This window comes from Mesoplodon densirostris, chromosome 3 (assembly GCF_025265405.1).
Source record: "Mesoplodon densirostris isolate mMesDen1 chromosome 3, mMesDen1 primary haplotype, whole genome shotgun sequence".
Lineage (NCBI taxonomy): Eukaryota > Metazoa > Chordata > Mammalia > Artiodactyla > Ziphiidae > Mesoplodon > Mesoplodon densirostris.
Genome location: NC_082663.1, coordinates 113,116,602 through 113,125,334, shown reverse-complemented (window position 1 = coordinate 113,125,334; position 8,733 = coordinate 113,116,602). Strand labels below are relative to the sequence as shown.

The window sequence follows — 8,733 nt, the reverse complement described above, 5'->3', positions numbered from 1 at the left end:
TGGAACATTCTCCAGGACTGATCACATGCTGGGCCATAAAGCGAGACTTGGTAAATTTCAGAAAACTGAAATCATATCAAGCATCTTTTCCAACCACAATGCTATGAGATTAGAAATCAACTACAAGAAAAAATCTGTGAAAAACACAAACACTTGGAGGCTAAACAATATGCTACTAAACAACCAATGGATCACTGAAGAAATCAAACAGGTAATCAAAAAAATACCTAGAGAAAAATGAAAATGAAAGCACAATGAACCAAAATTTATGGGATGCAGCAAAAGCAGTTCTAAAATGGAAGGTTATAGCAATATAATCTTGCCTCAGGAAACAAGAAAAATCTCAAATAAACAACCTAATCTTACACCTAAAGCAACTAGAGGAAAAAAAACAAAACCCAAAGTTAGTAGAAGGAAAGAAGTCATGAGGATCAGAGGAGAAATAAATGAGACAGAGACAGAAAAAAATAGAAAAGATCAATAAAACTGAAAGCTGGTTCTTTGAAAAGATATAAACAAAATTGATAAACCTTTAGCCAGACTCATCAAGAAAAAAACAGAGGTCTCAAAACAATAAAATTAGAAATGAAAAAGGAGACATTACAATGGACACCACAGAAATACAAAGGATCGTAAGAGATTAGTATAAGCAATTATATTTCAATAAAATGGATAACCTAGAAGAAATGGACAAATTCTTAGAAAGGTACAGTCTCCCAAGACTAAACCAAGGAGAAATAGAAAATATGAACAGATCAATCACAAGTAATGAAATTGAACCTGTGATTTTAAAAATTTGCAACAAAGAAAAATCCAAGACCAGATGGCTTCACAGGTGAATTCTATCAAGCATTTAGAGAAGAGTTAACACCTATCCTTCTGAAATTATTCCAAAAAAATTCCAGAGGAAGGAACACCCCCAAACTCATTCTATGAGACTACATCAACTTGATAAAAAAAAATAGTCAAAGATACCACAAAAAAAAGAAAATTACAGGCCAGTATCACTGATGAAGATAGACACAAAAATCCCCAACAAATACCTGCAAAATATCCAATTCCAACAATACATTCAAAGGATCAACACCATGATCAAGTGGGATTTATCCCAGGGTTGCAAGGAGTTTTCAGTATCTGCAAATCAATCAGTGTGATACACCACATCAACTGATTGAAGAATAAAAACCATATGATCATCTCAATAGATTCAGAAAAAGCTTTCAAAAAAACTCAACACAATTTATGATAAAAACTCCCCAGAAAGTAGGCATAGAGAGAACCTACCTCAACATAATAAAGGCCTTTTATGACAAACTCACAGCTAACATCATACTCAATGGTGAAAAACTGAAAGCATTCCATCTAAGATCAGGAACAAGATGAGGATGTCCACTCTCACCACTTTTATTCGACATAGTTTTGGAAGTCCTAGCCATGGAAATTAGAGGGGAGGGAATAAAAGGAATCCAAATTGGAAAAGAAGAAGTAAAGGTGTAAGTGCAGATGACATGATACTATACATAGAAAATCCTAAAGATGCTACTAGAGCTCATCAATGAATTTGGTAAAGTGGCAGGATACAAAATTAATACACAGAAATCTGTTGCATTTCTATACACTAACAATGAAAGATCAGAAAGAGAAATTATAGAAACAATCCCATTTACCATCACATCAAAAAGAATAAAAATACCTAGGAATAAACCTACTTAAGGAGGCAAAAGATCTCTACTCTGAAAACTATAAGATGCTAATGAAAGAAATCAAAGACGACACAGGCAGATGGAAACATACACCATGTTCTTGGACTGGAAGAATCAATACTGTGAAAATGACTATACTACCCAAGGCAATCTACAAATTCAATGCAATTACTATCAAATTACCAATGGCATTTTTCACAGAACTAGAACAAAAATTTTTTTAATTTGTATAGAGACACAAAATACCCCGAATAGCCAAAGCACTCTTGAGAAAGAAAAATGGAGCTGGAGGGATCAGGCTCCCTGACTTCAGACTATACTACAAAGCTACAGTCATCAAAAAATTATGGTAGTGGCACAAAAACAGAAATATAGATCAATGGAACAGGATAGAAAGTCCAGAGAGAAACCCACACACCTATGGTCACCTAATGTATGACAAAGGAGGCAAGACTCTACAATGGAGAAAAGACAGTCTCTCCAGCAAATGGTGTTGGGAAAACTTGACAGCTACATGTAAAAGAATGAAATCAGAACACTCCCTAACACCATACACAAAAATAAACTCAAAATGGATTAAAGATCTAAATGTAAGACTGGATACTATAAAACTCTTAGAGGAAAACATAGGCAGAACACACTCTGACATAAATCTCAGCAAGATCTTTTTTGACCTACCTCCTAGAGTAATGGAAATACAGACAAAAATAAACAAATGGGGCTTAATTAAACTCAAAAACTCTTGCACAGCAAAGGAAACCATATACAAAATGAAAAGACAAGCCATAGAATGGGAGAAAATATTTGCAAACGATGGTACTGACAAGAGATTAATCTCCAAAATTTACAAACAGTTCATGCAGCTCAATAGCAAAACAAACAAACAACCCAATCAAAAAAAAAATGGGCAGAAGACCTAAATAGACATTCCTCCAAAGAAGACATACAGATATCCAGGAGGCACATGAAAAGATGCTTAACATCACTAATTATCAGAGAAATGCATATCAAAACTACAATGAGATATCACCTCACACTGATCAGAGTCACCATCATCAAAAAGTCTACAAACAATAAATGCTGGAGAGGGTATGGAGAAAAGGGAACCCTCCTTCACTGTTGGTGGTAATGTAAATTGATATTACTACTATGGAGGTTCCTTTAAAAACTAAAAATAGAGATACCATACGATACAGTAATTCCATTCCTGGGCATATACCCTGAAAAAACCATAATTCAAAAAGATACATGCACCCCAGTGTTAATTGCAGCGCTGTTTCCAATAGCCAAGACATGGAAACAAGCTAAATGGCTATCAACAGAGGAATGGATAAAATAAGATGTGATACCTATATACAATGGAATATTACTCAGACATTTAAAAGAATGAAATAATGCCATTTGCTGCAACATGGATGGACCTGGAGATAATCATACTAAGTAATTAAGTCAGACAGAGAAACACAAATATCATATGATATCATTTATATGTGGAATCTAAGAAAAATGATACAAATAAACTTATTTACAAAATAGAAACAGACTCACTGACTTAGAGAATGAACTTATGTTTACCAGGGTAGAAGGGTGAGGGGGAGGGATAAATTGGGAGTTTGGGATTGACATGTACACACTGCTCTATTTAAAATAGATAACCTGGGCTTCCCTGGTGGCACAGTGGTTGAGAGTCTGCCTGCCGATGCAGGGGACATGGGTTTGTGCCCCGGTCCAGGAAGATCCCACATGCTGCGGAGCGGCTGGTCCCGTGAGCCATGGCTGCTGAGCCTGCGCGCCTGGAGCCTGTGTTCCGCAGCGGGAGAGGCCACATCAGTGAGAGGCCCACATACCAAAAAAATAAAAAAATTTAAAAAATAAAATAAAATAAAATAGATAACCTAACACAACATTGTAAAGCAATTATACTCCAGTAAAGATGTTTAAAATAAATAAATAAATAAATAAAATTTGGGGAAAAAATAAAACATAAAATAGATAACCAAGGACCTACTCTACAGCACAGGGAACTCTGCTTAATACTCTGTAATAACCTAAATGGGAAAAAAATGAAAAAGAATAGATACAAGTATATATATAACTCAATCACTTTGCTGTACACCTGAAACTAACACAACATTGCTACTCAACTATGCTCCAATACAGCTTGGTGTGCCGCCACTATTTCTTGCACCTTCAGTCTCTGTGCCTTTCGCAGAGCTTCCCACAGCACTATGTTGGGATAGAGCATCCAGAGGTTCACAACCTCTGTGGTCCATAGGAGCCACTATGAGGAGGGTCCAGGGAAGAATTTACCATTTTCAGTGGAAAAGAAGTAGCAGTTACTAGCTATTATGAGTGTGTACTTTGGGTCTGGATTTGCTGTGCCTTTCTTTAGGGGAAGACAACAACTGCTTAAAAAATAATCCATGAGATAGATATGTAGAGCCGATTTTACGAGGGGCAGTCTCTTTGAAAAAAGGATCAAATTCTTGAACTCAGCATCGTAGATATGTTTGTAAATAAACTTATGGCATAAACTCTTAATGCTTCTCCTCTGAAATATGGAACATGTTAATTGAGCTTGTACTTACTTTTTATTTGGGTAATATTCCATTATTAGTTTCTTAATTAAATATTACATGATTAAGCTTGTTTCTTGGTCTTAAATTCTGAATTTTAATTTTCGTTTGCTTGTTCAGGAATTTGTCAGTAATTCACTGTAAAAGAGAAATGCAAACTTTGTCCTGTATGTTTTTTTAATTTAAGGGGAGAAAAAAGATACACTTTTAGTCTTTTTTTACTTTGAAGGAATAAATTCATTTTTCTCCATGAGTGACAATTAGTTAACCATTAGGAAAACCAGTAGTGTATGCAGATTTAAGTTCAAGAGCTTCATTTTATTCATCTAGACCTGTACCGTAAAACTGAAATTTTTCACTTGATAAATGTGCTACTGACCAACAGTAGTCTTTTTTAGAATGAATGAAAGAATATTTGAAATGGAATGTAATCGCATATTAGACAACATAGGAAATATTCCCATTTTATTCTGCAGATTTGACTACTAGAAATGGGTTACGAGATGGCTCTGATTAGTAATTGTATCAGTGAATCAAAATTATGAGTAGTGAAATGCTGCTTACCACTTAAAATGTAATGACTTAGTTCCTCGGGCTTTATATTAGGGCAGAGGAAAAGTAATTAGCTACTGAGTATTTTAATCCCAATTTGGTCCCTAGAATACCTATCTTTCTTTAGGCTCTTCAATTACCACCTGGCAGCTACTTAAATATGGATGCAATTTAGTTTAAATGACTTTGTCCAACCTTTCCATGTATTTGTGTGTTGTTTTTTGATTATCCATTGATGAGTCAGATGTTATTCTGTGCTTGGAGAGTGTTTCTATATAACATTAAGAATTTCTACCTTTGGGAACAGTAGAAGCAGGAGTAAGAGTTTAGGGTTCATAAAATGATTTTGAATTCTTGGTTCGAATCTTTGCTCAAATACAAATGTAACATTCTGGATTTTCTTGGAGGGAATGGGAATAGGGCCTCTTTCCTATTTTTACATTCGCTGAGCTATATAAAAATATTTTAAGTGCTGGAAAAAAAACTATACTCCAATATAAAATAAAAAAAATTTTAACTGTTCTGGTCATATTAATACCTCACAATAGACTTCAGAGCAAACAGCAAGGTTAAAGAGAGTTACTACATAATAAAAGTTGCCATTCACCAGGCAGATAAAACAAATTATAAAACCATAGCCTCAAAGCATATAAAGCAAATTTGATAGTGTTACAAGGAGGAACAAAAAATCTACCACCATGCCAGGAGATTTTAACATAGCTCTCTCAATAATTGTCTTGAGCAAATAAAAAGTGATAGGGATAGAATATTTGAACCACACAACAAATAAGCTTGATTGAGAGATGTATGTAGAACCCTGCAATTAGAGAAAACAAAACATTTTCAAACTCACACAAAACTACACAAAAAACCATGTACCAGGCACAATGCCACAAAAAGACTTTTTCAGTACCACATAATCAAAATCATAAAACATGTTCTCTAATCATAATTCAGTAAAACAGAAATCAATAACAGAAAAGATGACCAACGAATCTCTGTACATTTGGAGACTTAAATGTGTAATTGTTAATAATTTGTAAGTCAAAGAAGAAACTACAATGGACATTAGAAACTATTACAAATTAAGTGATTAGGGATACATCTATATATATTATCTGATATCTATTAGAGATATATATCAGAACTTGTATGATGCATGTACAACCACAGATGGAGGGAAATTTGTGCATTAGAAAAAAATGTCTATATTAGAAAAGAATAAAAAGTTTACACAGCAGAGATCTGAGAATTCAGCTCAAGAAATTACAAAAAGAACAGCAGAATAAACCTGAAGAAAATGGAAAGCAAAAAAGAAACAGTAAGAGCAGACATTTTTAAAATAGAAAACAAATCACAAGGATTAATAAAACCAAAAATTGATTCTTTGCAAAAACTGATAAAATAGCAAACCCACAGCAAGACTGATCAGGAAAGAGGGTATAAACAACATTAGGAACAAAAAAGAAGACATAGTTTTCACAGATTTAGCAGAGATTTTTTTAAACATAACGGATTACTACAAACAACTTTATGCAATCTATATGAAAACGTAAATGAAATGGACCATTTCCTAGAAAAATGGTTTGCCAAAATGAACTCAAGAAGAAATGGAAAACTTAAATAAGCTTATAAAAGAAAGCAAATCAATAGTTAATCAACTCACAAAAACAAAAACAAAACACCAGGCCCAGACACTTTAAGAGGCATCTCTATCTTACACAAAATGTTTCAGAAAATAGAAAGAAGGAAAAGCTCCTCAATTCATTTTATGACGCTGGGAAATTCTTAAAACAAATGCCAGACAAGAACAGTAAAAGAAATGAAAATTATGGGCCAATCTCACTTATGAACAATGATAGAAAAATTCCAAATAAAACTCTAGCAAATCAGATTTTTAGAAGATAATACCTCATGACCAAGAAGAGCATATCCCAGTAATACAAGCATTGATAAATTCTAAGGTACTAGTGTAATTCACTACATTAACATATTAAGAAAGAAAAATCTGTGATCCCCTCAATAGATACAGAAAAAGCACCTGATACAATTAAATACCCATTTATGATTAAAAAAAAAAAACCTCTTAACTAATTAGTAATAGAAGGGAACTCCCCTGGGAAATAAATTAGTTTTGAGAATTATCGCTAGTAATGCCCAATGGGTACAATTACTGGCACTTGAAACCGAGTGGACAGGGGGACCTCCCGGAGCCTGCCTGGCAGCATTTCGTCATTACTGCTGACCAGGAAATGCTGTGTATGTAGTCATCTTTACTTTTCTGAAGAGAAATTCATGTAGGGCTCCATCCTGCACTTGCTTCACCACCGGTCATTTGCTTAGGCAAGGGGAGGGCCGGGACTTGTCTTATGAGTTCACAGCTCATCGGATGACATGAAACTATATCAGGACCTAAAGGAGAGCCTGCGCATCTCCCAGAGAGCTCCCGGTATTTGACCTAGAAGGAGCAACTAGATGTGCCCTGGCTTGTATCCCTTGGGGAAAGGGCACCATGTTACATGTGTGACAAAGATTAAAATAGATCTTTTGTACATGGAAGGGCAGACTGCAGCAAAAACTACCTAGCTGTTCACAAACCTCATTCTTTCTTCCTTCCAGGTACACCCATCCACTACAGAATCCAGCCTCCATCACAGTTACGTGTGGCCATATGACTGAGCTCTGGCCACTGAAAAGTAGGCATAAGTGGTACACACCACTTCCAGGCCTGATCCATAAAATTCTCCTATGCATGACCCTCCTGTGTTCCTTCTGCTTCCATGGTGGCCTTAGAAGCCACATTTTGGAGAGGACTTGGGTCCCTTGTGTGATCATTTAGATAACTGTCCATCCACCAGAAATACATGACATGAAAGTTAACTGAGTAAAAAATAAGCTCACTTTTTGCTGCAGACACTGAGATTTTCAGGTCTGTTACAGTATCTAATATTATCTTAACTAACAGAGGTAACTAAATCCCACATCATATTTTAGGTGACATGTTGAACTCATTCTCTTTAGAGTCAGCAACAGATCAAGAATGTTCAATGTCTCATGGAGATTCATTAAAAAACTAAAAATAGAGCCACCATATGATCCAGCAATGCCACTCCCGGGCATATATCTGGAAAAGATGAAAACTCTAATTTGAAAAGATACATGCACCCCAATGTTCATAGCAGCACTATTTACATCAGCCAAGACATGGAAGCAACCCAAGTGTCCATCAAATATATGACTGGTTTAAGAATATGTGGTATATATGTGTGTGTGTGTGTGTGTGTGTGTGTGTGTGTGTATCACACAATGGAATATTACTCAGCCATAAAAAAGAATGAAGCATTGCCATTTGCAGCAACATGGATGAACCTAGAGATTATCATACTAAGTGAAGTCAGAGAAAGACAAATATTATATGATATCACTTATATGTAGAATCTAAAAAATAATACAAATGAATCTATGTACATAACAGAAACAGACTCACAGACATAGAAAACAAAGTTATGGTTACTAAAGGGGAAGGGGGGCATAAATTAGGAGTATGGAATTAATAGATACAAACTACTATACATAAAACAGATAAGCAACATAGATTTACTATATAACATAGGGAACAATATTCAATATCTTACAATAAACTATAATGGATAATAATCGACTATATATACATATTTATATAACTGAATCCCTTTGCTGTACACCTGAAACTAAAACAATGTTGTAACTTCAATAAAAGAAAACAAAGAATGTTCACTGTCTCCCCTCCTTTCAGTATGGTGCCAGAGACTCTAGCAAGTATAGGTAATAACATGGATGGACAGAAGGAGGGACTGATAGATAGATATGAGTGGGTGGGTGGATGACAGACATACATAAGATTGAAAAGGAAAAACAAAAAA

The 8,733-nt window shown here is 35.0% G+C and overlaps 1 pseudogene; it reads left to right on the top strand.

The window, feature by feature from the left end:
* The first annotated feature begins 3,931 nt into the window (after positions 1–3,931).
* LOC132485417 (cytochrome c oxidase subunit 7C, mitochondrial-like) lies at positions 3,932–4,123 on the top strand (annotated as a pseudogene).
* Positions 4,124–8,733: the final 4,610 nt, after the last annotated feature.